Raw genomic sequence first — 19,364 nt, forward strand, 5'->3', positions numbered from 1 at the left:
GTTTTCTCCCTGCCCCAAAGTGACTCAAGGTTTGTGCACTAAAAAAAATAAAAAAAAAATCTTTCCATTTTAATTCTTCTCTAGTAGATGCGGAAAGCATCTTCTTTCACAAAGCCAAATTTTCCTATTATATAGAGTGATTATATACAAATGTGTTTTTCTCCTCCAAGATTCTATCCACAAAATTTGCCTGTACATGCATAACATTTGTTTTTGTACATATTACATTGGTCATTATACACCCAATTAATCCTTTGCATGCTGATGCATGTGATTTAGGCACAGAAGTGTCCATAGACTGGTTCATTTTGGGCAGCCAATTTGTGTAATTTATAAAGACGGTCAAATTTACACTGAAACATTTTTGGTGATAACAAAATGGGAAGTTTCCAGGAGTCCATTTTTTATTTCACCAACTTTTTCTGGCTATTTGAAATAAAATAAAATAAAAATAATTTTCAATTTTTGTTAGTCAAGAAACTAACCAAAGATGCTGATTTACACAGAAACCCCACCACGAACTGTGAAAAATGTTAAGAAAAAGGATTTTTTATTACATTTTTTATGCAAAATATGTTTTTATCCACTTGAATAATATGGCTTCAGCATCATTAGATGGAACTTCTGGAATGGAACACAGAGACTTGGTCTACACTACATGTGAAAGTCAAACTCCAGTTATATAAATTACGTAGCTGGAGTCAACATATCTGAAATCCCCATCCTCACAGCAGGAGGTCGATGGAATCAAACGCTCCTGTCGGTTTCTACTATACCTGCTAAACTGAACCCCAGAAGTCAGATCACAGTAGCGTTGCTCTTCCATGCAGGGTAGATGTGCCCAGAGAGAATAACATGTAAATTCTCCCACCTTCCTTGTTGTAATTGATAATTAAAAGTGAACCAGCAAAGTACTGAGTGCTTGCCAGCTCTCTAGAGAGAATTTATTTTATAACCGTGATTCTGTTGTTGCATTTTTTTAAAATAACGTTGCTGTTTTAATACCAACGTGTATTAGTTAGATGCTGGGAAGGACATTCTATTGTATACTTCATTAATTTTGAGGGTATTCACTAATTAAGCTGCATAAGGGGCCTAAGTGGAGGTCGTTCCATTGGCTTAAGTGGATGCTGGATCAAACCCAACAGGCCTGTGAGGCAAAGTGTTAGGGTACGTCTAGACTACATGCCTCTGGCAACAGAGGCATGTAGATTAGGGTATCAGACATAGTAAATTTACATGGCTGCTGCGCTGAGCCGACAAACAGCTGATCAGCTGTTTGTCGGCTCAGCGCGATAGTCTGGACGCTCCCCTGCCGACATCAAAGGTATTTGTCGACCACCCAGGTATGCCTCCTGGGATGAGGCACTGATCAGCTGTTTGTCGGCTCAGCGCGGCAGCCATGTAAATTTAAATGAAGCAGCGATTATTTAAATCGCCGCTTCATTTTACTATGTCCGGTACCCTAATCTACATGCCTCTGTCGCCAGAGGCATGTAGTCTAGACGTACCCTTAGAAATTGGATCAGAGTGAGAATAAAACCTACATTTTCAAAACTGCTCAATAGTGGTGAATGCCCCATTTCTGGCGTAGGGAATAATTTTGAACATTCTGGATGCAGGTGAAAACAAGCTGAGGATTTATTGTACACCAGCGCTGTGGAGTACCAACCAGGGGTTAACCTGGAGAGCACTGGTTAATCAAAACATTACAATGAATTATATAGGCAGCAGGTAGTGGAAGCAATTTCATAGGTCCTAGCAGCAAGACATAATGAGCATATAAGCCAATAAACTACAAAGGTTACACAGTATCTCCGCCCACCGCCAATTAAACATCTTATCAATGATACAGGTAGTTCTTCCTAACAAGCTAAATAAGCCAACATAAACAAAAGACATGTTGATGGCAACTTTGTTTGCTGAAATTATGATGTTTCTACTGTAGAAGGATTACTGCTCCACGTTGGCGTGGTCCTTGGGATCCAGGTTTATTATCTAGAATTAAAGGAGACAGTAAGAACGACTTCCATGAAGTTTGTTTCGGTACCAGCCAGGGTCTTATTGGAGTGAGGCCCTCTTGGAATGTGGTTGCCAGGGCGACCAGGGTCATGTTAACTGCTTGTTCTGTGTGTTCCCAGGCCTTGCCTCAAATTTAGGATTTGAAAGAGAGTTCTTAGCAGAATACCCTGGACTGCCTCAGTTTACCCCTACATCTGGGGTCCTTGATTGCACCCCACACTGGTGAATGCCATTGGAAATTGTTTGCTTAAATGACTTGCCCATGGTCACAGGGGAAGCCCAGGGAAAAGGTGGCAATAAGACTCAGGCCTCCTACGCATATTCTTCAGCCACAAGATGCCTGCAACCTGTGCGTGCATCCCTTGCTGATAACAAAGGGAGCTTCCCACATGCCCAGACCAAGGGCAGCACATGGCTCATAAAGGACCTGAAAACACTCCCAAGGAAGCTTTGACGTTGAATTCGGTGGGACCAGGAATAGGTGCATAGCCCACAGACACCTTTGCATTTGGGACTCTTGCCAAATGTTGTGTTTGGAGGAGTCAAAGGATGGCTTCCTCTCGCTGTTCTCAATGGAAAGTCAAAGACGTATATTCAGCAAACTAGGGCCTCCCAAAGCATGAGCATGACTGTGTATAGCTTCGTGCAGCTTGCAGGTTATGCAAATGTCTGGCTTTTCCCCCCCTTTGGACAACTGGAACTATGATTACTGCCATAACACAGTGCCTGCTTGCCTTTGCTATTATGTGTTCTGGAACGATGAGTCCCATTTCCAGCTTCAGAGAGGATCTCTGCCATGTGTTTGTGAATGTATTTCAAGAGAGAAAGAAAGATAATAGCTACCCATTTTTAAATATAATATTCTGCCTGGTATTTTACAATTCTCAAGGTCCTGGAGCTACCCATCAACCCATTCCATTACCATGGGAACAATCTGATTGGACCATACCAACAGTTGATCCTATTCAGTAGCCTACCTTCAGTTATGAGCAACACCAGAAGCTTTCGAGGAAAGTGAATTACCTTCACCTCTCCCCCCCCCCCCTCACACACACACACACACACCTGCAACAGTCAGTTATGGGATACCCTGGCCTCAGGGAAAGTTTCTTCCTCACCCCCAATTTTTAGAAGCCAATTCATCGTCTGAAGCATGAAGGGCTATATCCCTTCCAAAGCTCTTAGCTATTTTAAAAACATATTTAGTAATATAACTCTGGCTATTTGTGTTACCTATATATAAAGGTAGTTAGTCTGGAATAACTAACATTATTCCAAAATAACACAGTCTGCAACTACACTACAAGCAATTATTTCGACATAATGTCGAGCTGGAGGACTTCTTACTCCGACTCCTGTAACCCTCATTTTAGGAAAAGTAAGGGTATTCGGAGGAAGAGTGCTCTTTCTTGGACTTCTGGCTTTGTAGACAGTGCCAAAAGCTGAAATAAGCTACTTCGACTTAAGCTACGCAATTGATGTAGCTCAAGTTGTGTAGTTTACTTTCAGCTTTAGCTCTGCTGTGTAGACATGCCCTAAATGTTAAAACCCTTTTTGAGTTCTGTTGAGTGCTTCATCTCTATATCTTGTGGCAAGGAGTTCCACAGGAAATTTGCTCACTGGTTGAGGTAGCAAAATATTCCTTTACATCAGATTTCAATTTACCATTTTTCTGTTTCATTTCATATCCCCTTGTTGTTTTATAATGAGAAAGGATGAAACCTGGAAGCTCTTAATACACCTAGAAGAAATGCTGCATGATGAAATAGTAGTCTTTACTGTAATAATTAAATTGCAGGTATAAAAACAGGTATGATGAACCCTCTTTGTTTTTCAATGATCCAATATCGTTTGATGCATAAAGAATATAGAGATCACTGCAGCCTTCACTGAATTGCACCAGCTCTGTGGTAAATCAGGATAGCTATTTATAGTGCAGAGATACAATATACAACAATGTTGGACACAAACATTGTCAAGGCTACTGTTCCCCCTGAACTGCAAGGAGAGTTTTAAGTAGGCATAATATAGTTACCCACATTAGAATTCAGCAAGAGCCACAGGTCTGAAATGTCTGCTCTTGGAAAAATGCCGTGTGATATTTAGGCCTCAATAAGGAAAACACTTAAGCATGTGCTTAAGCCCCACCCTGTTCAGCACTAGAGCTGGATGACTAATGGAATTTTTAAATTCACCAGCAATACCAGATAACTGGGGAGGAGGAGAAGAATGAGTTCGGGGGGACAAAAAATTCAAAATTTTCAGTGAATTCAAAAGTTGAAAACAAAATTGAGTCCGATTGAACAAAACATTTTGTTTTTTCAGATTTTGGTTTTTCTTGGACAAAACCAATTCAACAAAATTGACATGAATCTGCCAAATGTTTGGGTGGCCACCTCTGCATTGTTGGCTGAAAAAAAAAAAGTTGTATGCCAAAAATATCAACCAGTTTGCTTCAGGCCAGCCTTAATGTTCATGCTTAAAATGCCAGCAATACTGAAACTTCAGCAAGTACTTCAAGTTAGGCAATTCCATATTCAGTAGATCAGTGGTAAGGATGTGAATGGTTAGTCGGTTAATCAGCAAGCTTCACCTTACTGGGTGATGCTTAAGGGTTATGATTTAACCTACAAGGGCTGGAGCAACCCCCCGCGCACCAGGAGCAGGGGTCTGCTCCAGCCCGGAGGTGCCTGCCTTGGGCAGGGGGTACTCCCACCCAGCCAGAACAGCCCCCCTTCCATCCCCACTTAAGTGTTTAATTGGTTAAATATAACGTTTAATTGATTAAACAGGATTTTACATCAGTAATCAATGTTAGTCAACCTAAGGCCTGAGGGCTTCTTGTGGCTCATCGGAGTGCTACATGTGGCCCACGAGACATTTTTTTTACTATTGCCCATGCTCAGTGATGCCAGATCCCGTTAGTTTCCATGTGGGTTTTTTTTCTCATCAGTGTTACTATAGTGACATGCACGTACAGCAAGGACACATGAAGCGGGGTGCATGCTGATTTCACTCAACATTGCCTGTGAGAGCCATGCGCTTCCTCTGCATCCAATCAAAGTGCTGTTACAGTTCAATCTTCATACCCCACAAATTGTAAGTAAGCAAGCAGTTAGCAAAACTATGCTAGCCTGGGACACTGTCTTGGTTACGACAATCTTCCAGCCCATTGAGATGCCTATAGTGTGCCCTTGTTGCAAATAAGGCTAACGGCATATTGGGGTGCATTAATAGGAGCATTGCCAGCAGATCAAGAGAAGTGATTATTCCCCGTTATTCAGCATTAGGGAGGTCACATCTGGTCTATATCTACACTGGCGGCTTCTTGCACAAGAACAGCTTGCGCAAGGGGTGGAGGTTCTCAGAGAGAACTGCCTGAGAGCCACCCTAGGGAGGTGGCTAATAAATTGTCTGGGACGGAGAGGGCCCAGTCAGAGAAGGAGACGCAGACTGCAGTGGATCAGGTTACAGTATGGACCCAACCTGCGAGGATGAAGCATCCAGAAGACTCCAAGGGTTCATCTACACAGCAGGGCTAAAGTCGAATTAAGCTACACAATTGATGTAGCTGAAGTTGTGTAGCTTAAGTCGAAATAGCTTAACTCACCTTTAGGCGCTGTTCACACCAGTGTTTCTTAAACTGTGTACTGCTCAACAACAACTTTCCGCTGGTGTGTTTTTTTGGGGGGGAAGGGGTTGTGTAACAATTTTTCCCTGACGTTCCGCATTTAAAAAAAAAGATTGCTTGGTGTTCCATGGTCTTAAATAGTTTAAGAAACACTGGTCTACACAGCAGGAAGTTGAAGGAAGAGCACTCTTCCTCTGACTTCCCTTACTCCTCATGAAATGAGGGTTACAGGGGTCGGAGTAAGAAGTCCTCCAGTTCGACATTAGTTCAGAATAAAGGCTTGTAGTGTAGACGCGCATTATGTTATTTCGGAATAACGTCAGTTACTCCGAAATAACACTGTTGTCTAGACGTACCCAGAGTGTCCAACAGGAGGTGCATGTGGCGGTGAGGCCTGCCATGTTACAGTCCTGCTTTTAGCAGGGGGTTGGACTTGATGGCCTCTTCCAACCCTATGATTTTGTGATTCTGTGGAGGGGTACTCATGCCTTTAATGATCCACAGCACCTCTTTTATAATTTAAAAACTTCAAGTGCGGGGCAATCCACCACAGCAATAGGTAAGTTGTTCCAATTACCCTTGCCATTAAACTCTTGCATCTTATTTCCAGTCTGAATTTGTCTAGTTTCAGCTTCCTGAATGGCATCACTTTGGATTTACATTGGGGTAAGCTGTTCTGTTGTCTCAATCACTAGGTGCAATATTGAGTGCAGGGCTTTTAAGACTGGTGTGGGCTCATGTTCCATGCTTTGATTCTGACAGTGTTTGGCTTTTAGTGATATTCCACCACCGGAGCTGTCAGGCTAGCATAAAACTAATAACCAGGCTGCATTACATCTCGATGATGTGACAATGGTACTGATGATGCTTACGCTCAGAGACTGCAAGGTAACATTTCTTTGATTGCTTATGGGAGCACTTTACAGCTGAAGTATAATTTCATTTATTAGAGGCAGACAGCTTATAGAAATGTGTGAAACACAACAGGTAACAAAAGAAAAGCTTGGGAGACTAATGAGGCACGGGGCTCATGCCTTTGCAAAAAACCAAAGGCTTCCACAGACACATGTCTGATGCACTTTGCTTTTCAGAGACGTAAATCAATCAGAACATTCAAACCATGTTATCCTGGAGTGCTGTAGCAAATACATTTCATCTAAAATTATTGATGACTTTGCTTTTAACCAGGGAATAGAGGCCAAAAAAGAACAAGAAATCATCAGCTGTAAAGAAATATAGCTGGAGTGAAGCAGGGGAAGACACCCAATCCAACAAGAGAAAAAATATATACATCCGTGAAATAATAAGAAGAGCATTGTTTAGAAAGCATCTTCTTTTCCAGCAGTCTCACCTCACTATTTTGGGTGCACAGACATCATTAAAACACAATTTTATGCTAACGCTTTCAATGCACAATGGAAGCCAAACATTCACAGTGTTAAAAGAGAATGGAGAGAAATAAGAAGTGATAGAATTGCAACCAGGGAAGCAGAAGGGCCTAGTGTACACATGATTGAATCCTGGTTGGGTTCAAGACAGTGGTAAAATTCCCAAGTTGGACCAGCATGCAGAGCTACAAACTCTTGAGCTGTTAGTAGAGCTGGATTAAGAACTGGTTTTGGTTTGGAGGCCAGAATAAAACATCCAGAAAAAATAGGCTAGTTTTGCACCAGCACTGAATGGTTTTCCTAGATGAAAGGAAAACCAGACGTGGAGATGGTTCATTTTGCATATTTCAGGAACAAACAACTTTGGCATTTCCAAAATTTTTATTTTTATTTTTCTTGTCTAAAACTGTTCACTGAATTTGAGCTGATTTTGCAGGTAGTTTCAGCTGCTGTATAATTAACTTATTGTGCTTCCTCTGCCATTTCTTGATAAGAAAACAATCAAAGCATGTCTCATAGTGTGTCCAAACCAACAGCGAAACAAACATTGTTATATATTTCCCTCTTCCTACATGAAGCAGGTGCCCTCTGTCACCTTGACCCGCTATTCGGTGCTTGATATTCTCACCTGTCCACTTAGCTATAGATCACGGAACCCCTTCAAACTCAGATCCTTTTGAGTGGAGATTGTGATTCAGTTTTTCATCAGGAGACAAACCCAAAATGGCTCGAGTCTCCTCTCAATTCGTAATTTCCTGGAGCTTGATTTACTGTCATACAAAGGCCATTTTACACCACTCTGGCTTTGCAAAGGAGCCTTGAAGCAGGAGTTAATTAGGTGCTTTGATCCTGCAAGAGCAGTATATGGCGTCCTTAGTGTAATTGGGCCCAAAGATTTTAAGGCCAGAAGAGAGAATTTTGATCATTTAGTCTGATCTCCTGCATAACAAAGGGCATAGAACCTCACCCAACAATTAATGACCCAGGGCCAAATGTTTAGCTGAAGAAGAGTATATAATTTAGAGAGACGTCCAGTCCTGATGTAAAGATGAATCCACCAAAGCTGTTCCAGCACTGGATCCGGTGTAACTCTTCTGACTCCGATGAGAGTGAAGGATTCTTATAGACTTCAATATAATCTGAATCCACTACTTCAAAATACATTTCCATCATTTAAGGAAAAGGCAGAGAAACAGAATGGCCAACTCAGCCAACCATTGTCAGCAGGAACCGTTTGGCCTGCTCTACACTAATGCTGTCTGTTGATTCTCAGTTATGCTAGTTCAGTTACATAAATAGCATAATTTGAGTTGACATAGCTGAGATCAGTTTACAGCAGTGTCCACACTATGCTATGTCCTTGGGAGGCAAACTCCTAGCAACATAGCTTCTGCCTGTCATTGAGGTAGATTATAGACATTGATGGGAGAGTGCTCGCTCGTCGACTTACATAAGCACATAAGAACATAAGAATAATCATACTGGGTCAGACCAAAGGTCCATCTAGCCCAGGATCCTGTCTTTCAACAGTGACCAAGGCCAGATGCCCCAGAGGGAGCGAACAGAACAAGTAATCATCAAGTGATACTTTTTCACCCATTTCCAGCCTCTGACAAACAGAGGCTACGGACACCATTCCTACCCATCCTGGCTAATAGCCATAGATGGACTTATCCTTCATGAATTTATCTAATTCTTTTTTGAACCCTGTTAAGGTCCTGGTCTTCACAACATCCTCTGTCAAGGAGTTCCACAGGTTGACTGTACGCTGCGTGAAGAAAAACTTCCTTTTGTTTGTTTAAACCTGCTACCTATTAATTTCATTTGGTGACCCCTAGTTCTTCACCAGACCCCCTACATCTGAATGTCTTCACCAGACTCAATACATCTGTGCCACTGTATCAATCTCAGCACTGTTAATTTAGCTGTATAGTGTAGACAAGCCCTTTGCTACTGCTCACGTTTTGTATTAAGACCCTTAATTCTCTCAACTAAGCTGTAATCTCACTGATAAAGAGCTGGTTTGTTAACCAGCCACAGTAAAGTCATCAAAGCTGAATAAATGCAACATTAGGAAAACTATGTTTCCCTCTTCGTTTCCCCCCATGCCTAGTGAAAAGAAGGCAAAGAGAATGAAGAATATTGTTGCTATTAGACTTCTGTTCAGAGCACTCATTTGAACAACTGTCAGCCATGGAAATTTATCCAAGGTTCCCCAGATAACATCTCCTGTTATGGGGATTATTTTTGCTTGCAGTGCATTTAATTTAACACTGAAACTACTGAGCTCAATGATCTTTAAAAAGCGGCAGCCTGGCTAAGAAAGGGAAATGAATAAGTCTGAACAACTAAATGTTACTCAGCAAAGCAGAAAGGAGGCGTCCATCTTTCTTAGCAACAAAGCACCGCACAGGCAATTTGCTGCTGCTTTGCATTCTGCTGTGTCATCTGCTTCAGTATTGAATGGTGCCGGGTAGCCTCCTCTAACAGTTTCTTTGTTGGGCCTGAATCTGGAAGGTATCCAGGTCTGTGGAGCACTCATCCAGGGCGTTAAGGCAGGATCAGGCCCTTCCTTGCAGCACACACATCTGTGCAAAATCTGGATGAGCAGTTATAATACACAGCAATGCAAGTGCAGAATCTGGGAGGTGCTTACCAGGTGACGGTGGGCATTGTGAACAAGGGGAGAATGTGCGGCAATTAAAGGCAGTGAAAGGATGCATGTGAGTGCAGTAGCACAGACAGGCAGCTGAAGGAGACTGGTTGAGCTGAGAACTCTAGTTAGCTCGCCCCGGAGTATTTCTGTGCTCATCTTGGTCGCATTCATGTGCTTTTTTCAGGACACATGTGAACCCCAAGAAGTTGCTGAGAATTTCAGGACTAACAGAGGGTCAAGAACTTAGGAAAACATGGAGAAATTCATTAAAGACGTATGGAGATAGGGCAATTTTGAGCAAGCTCTGGAAAGCACAGCATATGCTCAAATACCATGAGGCTCTACATTAATGAGCTCTCTGGAACTCCTCTCCTAAAGATACGTTTGCCAAGCCTACTGAGTGTGTTAGGCATCATGAATGTTCTACCTTAAAAACTATTGGATGGCAACAGTCATCTCCAACCGTATCACTTTCTGGAAGAATAACCTAATAACGGAGTTTATTGCTGACCTGTGGTTTGTGCATCTTGCCTTTTATGAGTCTCTTTTACGTTGCAAACATCATATTCCCAGTGGAATTCTGTTAAACATGAAGGTGTTTGTTTTCTCCCACTTGTGAGTACCACTCAGTCTGGGACGGGGTGCAATCCGTGACCAAGTTATCGCTCCCCAGTTCCGTGCTCGTGTAGGCTCCTGCAGTCATTAAAACAACGTACGTAACATCTACAAAGCCAGCCACTTTGTCTTCCTTCCAGTCATTCCTGAAAACTCACCTGTGCTCCAGTACAGACAGAAAGCTGCCATCTCCTTACAGCTTGGCAGGTGGCTGGATGAGACTTCTGCTATCAATTGGCTAGGATCATGCACATATGGAGGGGCCCATCTATCAGCTGGGGAAGGTCTAATCTTGCTCCAAAACATTGCTCAGTCCCTGTCCTTTCGATAGAGCTTTTTCCTTATAATCTCTGCAGTAAAGATCCAGAACCAAATGTCACCACTCTGGGAGAGTTTCATTGCCGTCAGGCTCCTGTCTTACCTGCCAGGCTTCATGGGTCTTCCTCCCAGCAATTCATAGCCCTCCTCAGCTGACGTTTCCCTCCCTCAGCTGGCTTCTGCTCCCAGCAGTTGTCTCTCTCAGGGGCCTTTTGCCTGACATGAACAAAGATCCAGCTACTTCCTTGGCTAAGGATCTCCCTCCCTTTCTGCTCCTTCGCCTAAGAAAGCCAACTAGGAGCAAGCATGTGACCTGCAGCTACATCCCCTGGTTTTATAGGCCCATGGGTGCAATAGGACATACTTAACCTCTGCTATACATTGTTGTTACTCCTCCTCCCCCTCGCCATTCCCGTCCTTATTGCTCGTCCGTTCCACCTGTTGAATTTTGTCTTGCGGTCTGTATGCACAGTGCCTACCACAATGGGCCTTGACAACAGCTCATTAAAGACGTGATTGTTCAAGACCAGTGGCAGTTACAAAAAAAATAATCAGTTCTGTTCAACCTGCACCTGAAGACTCCAAAATGTTGGGTGAGTTGAAAAAAGTCCATTTTGGGCCTGTTTCGGAGCAGGGGTTTGAACTGAGGTGTCCTAGCCAGTGAGCTCAAGGGGTGTGTCTAAACTACATGCCTCCGTCGACGGAGGCATGTAGATTAGCCAGATCGGCAGAGGGAAATGAAGCCGCGATTAAAATAATCGCGGCTTCATTTAAATTTAAATGGCTGCCCCGCTCTGCCGATCAGCTGTTTGTCGGCAGATCGGGGCAGTCTGGACGCAACGCGCCGACAAAGAAGCCTTTCTTGATCGGCACAGGTATGCCTCGTGAAACCAGGTTTACCTGTGCCGATCAAGAAAGGCTTCTTTGTCGGCGCGGCGCGTCCAGATTGCCCCGATCTGCCGACAAACAGCTGATCGGCAGGGCGGGGCAGCCATTTAAATGTAAATGAAGCCGCGATTATTTTAATCACGGCTTCATTTCCCTCTGCCGATCTGGCTAATCTACATGCCTCCGTCGACGGAGGCATGTAGTTTAGACGTACCCAGGGTTACAGGGTGTGGAGATAGGGAAGAGAAGTGCACCATTACCATCTCTTCTTCCGCTTCCAGTCATTTTGTGAATAGCCAGAACTATTTCATGAATATTTGTGAGGTAACCAAAACTGTATTTCTAATAAACAAAACTGTGCCCAGCTATGCTGCACAGAAAAACATATTTTGGGCAGAAACAACAGTTTCCATCATGATTTAGTTGGGGTTGGTCCTGATTCAAACATGGGGTTGAACTAGATGACCTTGTCAGGTCTCTTCCGGTACTAATCTTCTGTGATTCTATGATCAGAAAATTATTCAACCTGCTCTAATTTTGACCTGCTTGGGACCTCTTGGCATGGCTGTCATTTAAATTATTAACTAATTATTAATTATATAGTATATTGCAAAGCACCTACCTGGTCACTGCTCCTGGTAGAAGCTACACTGCTGAGAGAGTGGGTCTTTCATTTTTTTTGTTAGCTGTATTTTCTCAAGGCACCTTAACAACTCCGACCCCACCCACAACGAAGATGAGGCTACGGGAATGGAATCCTATTTCATTTGCACCTGCTGAAACCACATTGCAATGAGCTTTGTATTTTCAACTTTCATTTCATTTTGTATTTTCAATGCTTTTAGCTTAAAAAAAAGGATGAATTTCTCCCTGAAGCATCTGTGTGTATTGGAATGCGTGGAAAGAAGGATTGTGTAGATACAGGGGATTTTAACTGGGATACATATGCTGACCATCTCATGCAGCCAGTAGCAAAACATCATTAGAGTTTCTAAAAATTATGGATGATGATTTTCTAATACAAAAGACATTTAATCAAATATGAGGTAATTCTACTTTGGATCTCATTATGATAAATAAAGATGAATTAATCAGAGGACTGGAAGCTGATGGTTGCCTAAGGATCTCTGATCATGACCTGATTATATTCTGTATGGGCCAAGAGATGAAAGTCTCAAGCGCTAATATATATATATATATATATATATATATATATATATATATATATATATATATATATATATACACATGATGCTCAAAAGGTCTAATTTCCCAAAGCTGAAGAAAATTAAGAGACAAATTGACCGGGAAGAAAAATTTTGACTGAAAAATGCCAATAATAATGAGGAGGTCTTTAAGAAGAGTATGTCAGATGGGCCAAAAAAACCCCACAATTCCATAATTAAGTCAGAGGGCAACTTTGACTGAAAGTCCATCCAAGTTCAGTGATAAAGAGAAGGCAGCAATCAGGAATAAGAATCCTGCACATCCCATCCCACCTTCATAAATCTCTTCACTATTATTATTCCCATTTTACAGATGGGAAAACGGAGGCACAGAGAAGGGATCTGACATGCCCCAAGTCAGCAAGCAGGCCAGTGGCAGCATCAAGAACAGATCTTGGATTTTATGAGACCCAAGATAATTTCATACCCGCTAGGCAGCATGGTACCTCTTGTTTATTTGGAACAAAATAAATGATAGCAGAAGTATAGGCCAATTATTAGATGAAGATGGAAAAATATGGTTCCTATGCACTGTAATAACACACAAAATAGTATTTATTATGATAAAATTGTTAATTATGATGCAAAATAGACAGACATGTTTCATAACTATTTCTGTTCTGTATTTGGAAAGTAGCAGTATGTCGTTCTCTTATTATGAGAGTAACAAGATAGGTGAGGCAATAACTTCAGCTTCTGTTAGTGGAAGGGACAAGCTTCGCAACTTCATTGACCTGTTCGTCAGATCTGGAGCAGATAACCAGTGTCACTTTACCATCTTCACACCTGAAGGACAGCTCGGTGAAGCTCAAAAACTTGACTTTTCACCAGACGAAGATGATCCAATAAAAGATACTTCCTCGCCCGCTTTCCCTTATCTTGAGAATAACACAGCTACAAAAATACATTCTCTTAATACATGAGGATAATGAAGTTCTTTCCAGTTCCTTGACTCCTACTTCTTGTCCTCCGTTTCAAACCCTTGCTATTGGAATCTACTTTTTCATTTGGGCTTCTCCCACTGTTATTATTTGTATTGCACTAATAACTAGAGGCCCCAGGTGACATTGTGCTAGGAGCTGTACAAACACCTAGTTAAGAAGCAGTTGCTGCCCTGTTTATAATCTATGCATAATCCTCTGTCTAGTTCCCTTCTTGCGATTCAGAGCCACTTTGTTTCTCGGAATCATAAAAAGCCTTCTTCAGCTCTATCGAATACAGCTCTTTGCCTCAGCACAGCATTCGGGGGGACATGCTGCATGAAGTACACCATATTACAAATGTATCCTGCTGCATTGTCTTTGACATTGAACAGACACACACCCATACACTCATGACAAATGGGCTGATAGCATTTCATCATTTGAAGTCCACGCTCTCTGCATGACACTGATTGAGTTGGTGGCACATCAGCTGGCCGTGTGCAGTGAAATGGAATAACGTTTTGGGCTGTCGCTGAGAGTGGTACGAGGGGTTAAGTGCATCTGGGGCGGAGCTAAGAGAATTCACAGGCAGGGGAAGGAAGCAGCAGCAACCTTCATGACAGGGGACCTTGCTGACCTGTGTCATTAGCCGAGGCAACCTGTGCGAGCTTCTCATTTGTGCCTGGCAGGGGGAAGGTACCGGTAACTCATGTGCATGCTGGAGTTGATAATTTTTTTCCTTTATGGGGGAGTGTAATTCCAGGGTAACACCAATGAAATTAATTGACATTGGTGTAACTCAGATCAGAATCTGACCTTCCATCACTACACAGAAGGACTCTCTCTCTTCAATTAATGTCACTGGGATACTAACACTTTAACTTACCGAGTTACAATGATCTCAATGGTAACTAAATGAACTATTACACAGCTGGTCATATTTCACAGGACTGTGTTCCTAATACTCTGTGTTGCTGCTGTAAAATAACTTCATTTCTTTATTCCCAGGTGACTCATTTTGTAGTGGGCATCATTAAATTAAAAACACCAAGGACCACACAAGGATTCAAAAGGTGTCCTCTTCCAGCTTCTGGAAAAAATATGTGAGTGGGGGAACTAAACAATAAGGGTACGTCTACATTGCAGAGCTATTTCAGGATACCAGAAATATCCCGAAATAGTTATTTCGCGTCTATTGCAGCAGCCCGTTATTTCCAAATAGATTTCAAAATAACAAGCAGCTTATTCTGACATCCCAGTAACCCCCATTCCATGATGGTTAAGGGGAATTTCGGCATAGAAATTTATTTTGAAATAAGTGCTGTGTAGACTGCGCCAAATTACAAAATGAGCTATTTCAAAATAGCATCAAAATAAGCTATGTAATTTGCATAGTGCACATTTCGTAGCTTATTTCGAGCTAAGGGTGCTGTGTAGATGCACTAAGAGCCTTTGTAAAGTTAATAACTGAAACCTTTGAGAGGAAAAAGACATCTATTCAGTTTCCAATGCTGTCACTGATTTTCTATGTGCTTCATTTCTCTGATTCCCATTTTCTGCTTTGTAAAATGAGGATAGTGGTCCTTCCTGCGTTGAATGCTTTTTCTGTCTTGTCTATTTCACCCAGGGAAGGTAGTGCTTCTTCCAATGTATGTCTACACTAGAAATGCAGTCCTAGCATAACTGCAGTGCTGCCAAGATAAAGCTGGGGCGTAGACATTTTCTACAGCAACAGAAGAGCTTCTAGTAAACCCATCTCTCTGACAGGCGGTCACTAGGTCGATGGAAGAATTCAACTAGTGGGGTCTACATTAGAGCTTAGGTTGGCTTAACTACACCATTCCAAGTGTAACATTTTTCATAGCCTTCAGCAAATTAGTTAAGCCGGTCTAACTTGGTTGTGTAAATCAGCCCTAAATATTTTTACAGCACCTCGTACCACAGTGCCTCAATTATGGTTGAGGCTTCTAAGTTCTACAGTAGTGCTATTAATGAAGACTGCAGTTATTAATAAAGAAGTTGAGAAATTGGGTCTGTACTGAGGGAAACATGACTCTGAGGCCCGGCGTACAAATGCAGCATGAATACTGTAATAACAAAAGACCTGATGTAATGACCTCAGATGAAACCCCATAGTATCAAAGGGATAACACAGGTCAGTGATCCTAGCTAGTTCTTCCATCTCAACAAGGAAAAGAGGCTTTGGTGCTGTAGCAGTAACGCTGTGCCTTAGAAAACCTCTCTTAAAGCCATTAAAGACAAATTGTGCTACATGTTATTAGTTTAGAATTTCAATTAGTGCCTAAAATTTGCCATCCGCTTAGCCTGAGCCATCTTGCCAAATGAAGGCTGCCCTTTGTTTGACTGTTTGCCTGAACACTGCAAAGACAGAAGCAATTTATTAACATAATCCTATTTAATAAGAAGACTAATCATGCTCACTAGAAAGAGTAGATTGGATTTGTCAAAGTGATTATATTCAAAGCATGCCAAACAGAGGGGGTGAGCAGGCATAGTCTAATGTATCTTCAATGGTCCAAATTCAGCTTGCAGATACACTAGGGTCCATCCAGTCAGTCCGCTGAGTCAGTGATGTGCAAGAATAGGCAGAAGTGGGAGCAGGATAAGGTCCTGTACCCAGATGAATTAGTTAGGACTTGCCTGCAGCATTACCAGCCCCAAGAATTCAAAATTAATTATTCTGTTTTAAAAATTAGATTTAAAAATATTAAATGTTGGGAATATTTTTGTTTACCTTCTTGGTGGTGCCTTTATGAGTCAACCCTTCCAGCTTTTCTCTGCATTTGGGGGAGCCTGAAACTTTCCCCCCGCAAAAAATGAAAGCAGAGAATCACATGACTCCAGGAGCAGGTACTTTAAGAAAAACTACAAATACACTTTCCGAATTACAAGCATTGACAATTCTGCTATTGTGGATGACCTGCCTGCCTAGGACAATACGTGAGAGACCTGGTGTAAATGAGGACAGCATAGCCTCTACTTCCCCGAGGAGGGGTATGGAATGAGCAGAGCCTTGTGTTCACCCCACCCAGTTCATCATCCAGTGAAGCAAAACTAGTTCAGGCCAGCAGCAAATTACAGTACAGTTCCTGCTCCACCAAAGGGCTAGTGGCTTGCTATCATGCCAACTGCAGGGGTGCTGCAGATAACATGCACCGCACCTTGCTCAGGCTGTTGCATTTGAAGCATCCACCAAAAAGGAAGCTCTGTTGTACTAAACCCTGCATAAAGAGTGCCTCATTGCTTCCTTGCACTCCCTAATCTGGGGGCCTGTACCCATCGGTCACCTCCAGTTTTGTGCGTAGGTTGTTACACTCTTAGAGCAGAGACTGCCTTTCTGTTCTGCGTTTGTACAGCACCTTGTGCAATGAGACTCTGGCATGTGACTGGGGCTCCTAGGATGTACAGAACAGCAAATTAATAATACCATGGAGAGGGGAAAAGCATGGGACAGAGATTTGCCCACTGTCAGGCAGCAGGGGCCGTAGGGAGGCTGGGGACACAGTGCAAGTTTCCTGAGACACTGCCCAGTACCTATACCAGCACCTGCTCTCTTCCCCACTTCTGGAATTCCATTGGTTGTACTTGTACCAGCTCCATTGGATGAAGCGTCCCTGTATTACTGCCTTTGGCCAGAAGGATTTGGTACCCACCTCGTCAGCTGTAACTCTGCCTGTTGCCACAGCTGCGGGGCACAGACAGGAATCAAGGCAAGCAAGTGGGGGTGGGGAGTTGGCTTTTCAGACTCACTGCATCACAGCCGCTGCATAATATATTCTTGTGTACTGCGTGGTAGTCATTGACCCTACACTGCGTTGTACAAAAGAACACCCTGGTGAGACATGGGGTTCACGCTGCTCTCAGCTGCAAGGATGTCTCACACTGCTCCATATGTGAATATCCACATTTGCGAGCCAGGTGTCTTTCACCATTGAAAAGGCACTTGGATTAGTTTTCTTCTTTGCTCCTCTGCACTTTTTCTGTCTCTTTTCTTTTATCTGAACAGAAGGTCCCATTCAGAAAGGCGTTAGGCTGGAAATGTTAACATGGGGCTCAAATATTCCCGGAAATTGTCAAGGTTCGTTCTCTGCTTGTCATGCAATGCTCGAGAAACAAAAGGCAGAAAATTATCTCACCACGGTTGCAAGCCATTGTTCTTGCTTCTCAGAGCTGATCTTAGTTTCTTTGACTCGGTGGATGTTTTATTCTGATGGTGACAGATTCTGATACCCACAAAGTCCAAAATATAGGTCCCCAAAACCACCACTTCAGCTGCCTGTGACCCTGCAAATGGCTAAATTCCATAGATGCCTAAGTTTCTGATGATAAAGTCCCCATAAATGCTCCATTTCTGCCAGTGGGCATGTGTATATCTATTTAAATTCTGATGCCCGGCACCTGGCTCAGCGTGTTTCGTAAATTAGGCATTCCTCTGCCTATCTCACCTTGTCTATGTAGACCAGATTTGCACAACTTGGAAAGCGGCGAGGGCCATATTACGCCAAAGAAAACAGCTGCAGGCCACAAGGGTAGGTTGGGGGGGGGGTGACACTTTTTAAAGATTTTTCAATTAAATCAGGCCTGCACAACATACGGCTAGCAATGCCCTTACCCTCTCCTCTCCTAGCATCACACTGTTCCCCCTCCCACTGACACCTCCCCTCCTGCCCTTTTCCTCATTGTCTCCATTTGGCCCCCTGGCATTTGTCTCTCCTGCACCCTGCCCCTTGGTGCCTTCCCCTTTCTCCTGACCTGTCCCCCTTCCCTCACCACAAGCCCCCTTCTTTCTCCTCCCGTACCTGGCTTCTGCCTTCCAGTTTGTGGGGCTGCTGGAGCCTTTTTGAATCCAGCGGTCGCCTGCCGTGACATCACGGTGACGCCGGCGTCCTGCCCTCTGTCTCGCACCCCGCTTTCTCACGCCGGAGCTGCACACTGGCAGCCCGGCGGTGAGAATCACCTCACTTCTCCCTCCCGAGTGGTGCTCCGCTCCTCCACCCGTCTGGCAGATCGGATGGGTCCGTGCTGCCTGTAGTCATCACGGGCTGCACAGTGAGCCCTTGCGGGCTGCATGTGGGATTTAAATATCCTGGGCTTCATTTGCATGTTCCCGGGCGTCGCCATTTTTAAATGCCCCGTAGTTCGAACTACCTGCAGGAGGAATAACAGTAGTTCGAATTAGGAGCTTTAATTCGAATTACCTAGTCCATGCCATGTGTAGCTGCGGGCAGGTAGTTTGGACTAAGGGGATTTAAAAATGGTGCCTGGACGGGAAGATGCAAATAAAGCCCGGGATATTTAAATCCCTGGCTTCATTTGCAACTTCAAATGCCTACATTAGCCTCCCTAGTTCGAACCAGGGGGGCTAGTGTAGACATACCCACTGGGACATGGACTTCCTCTTTCTCTGGGTGTGTAGAGACCATAACACAATGGGCCCTTGATCTTGGAAGGTTTGGTTGCACCTTCCTTTGTTAACTTCAATGGCACTACTATGGATCTATGCCCCATGAGTAAGGCTGGTAGCATCAGACCCATTAATAAAGACCTGTTATGAAATAATAATAAATGAAGCACAGAGGTTATTGAAGAATAATACTAAGTTTTTATAAAGCATTTTTCATTACTAGCTCTCAAAGTTGTGAAGAGGTGATTTCAGTTCCTGTGTGCAAGCATTTT

The 19,364-nt window shown here is 43.1% G+C and overlaps 1 long non-coding RNA gene across 1 annotated transcript in view; it reads right to left on the reverse strand.

Annotated features, from left to right (window-relative positions):
* Window positions 1-1,858: 1,858 nt before the first annotated feature.
* Window positions 1,859-19,364, reverse strand: part of LOC142828209 (uncharacterized) — a 61,929-nt gene continuing 44,423 nt past the window's right edge. The window contains exon 4 of the long non-coding RNA XR_012903104.1: window positions 1,859-1,998. This is a non-coding gene — a long non-coding RNA (uncharacterized LOC142828209). The remainder of the gene's footprint in view (window positions 1,999-19,364) is intronic.

The sequence above is a fragment of the Pelodiscus sinensis genome, chromosome 1 (genome assembly GCF_049634645.1).
Source record: "Pelodiscus sinensis isolate JC-2024 chromosome 1, ASM4963464v1, whole genome shotgun sequence".
Classification (NCBI taxonomy): Eukaryota; Metazoa; Chordata; order Testudines; family Trionychidae; genus Pelodiscus; species Pelodiscus sinensis.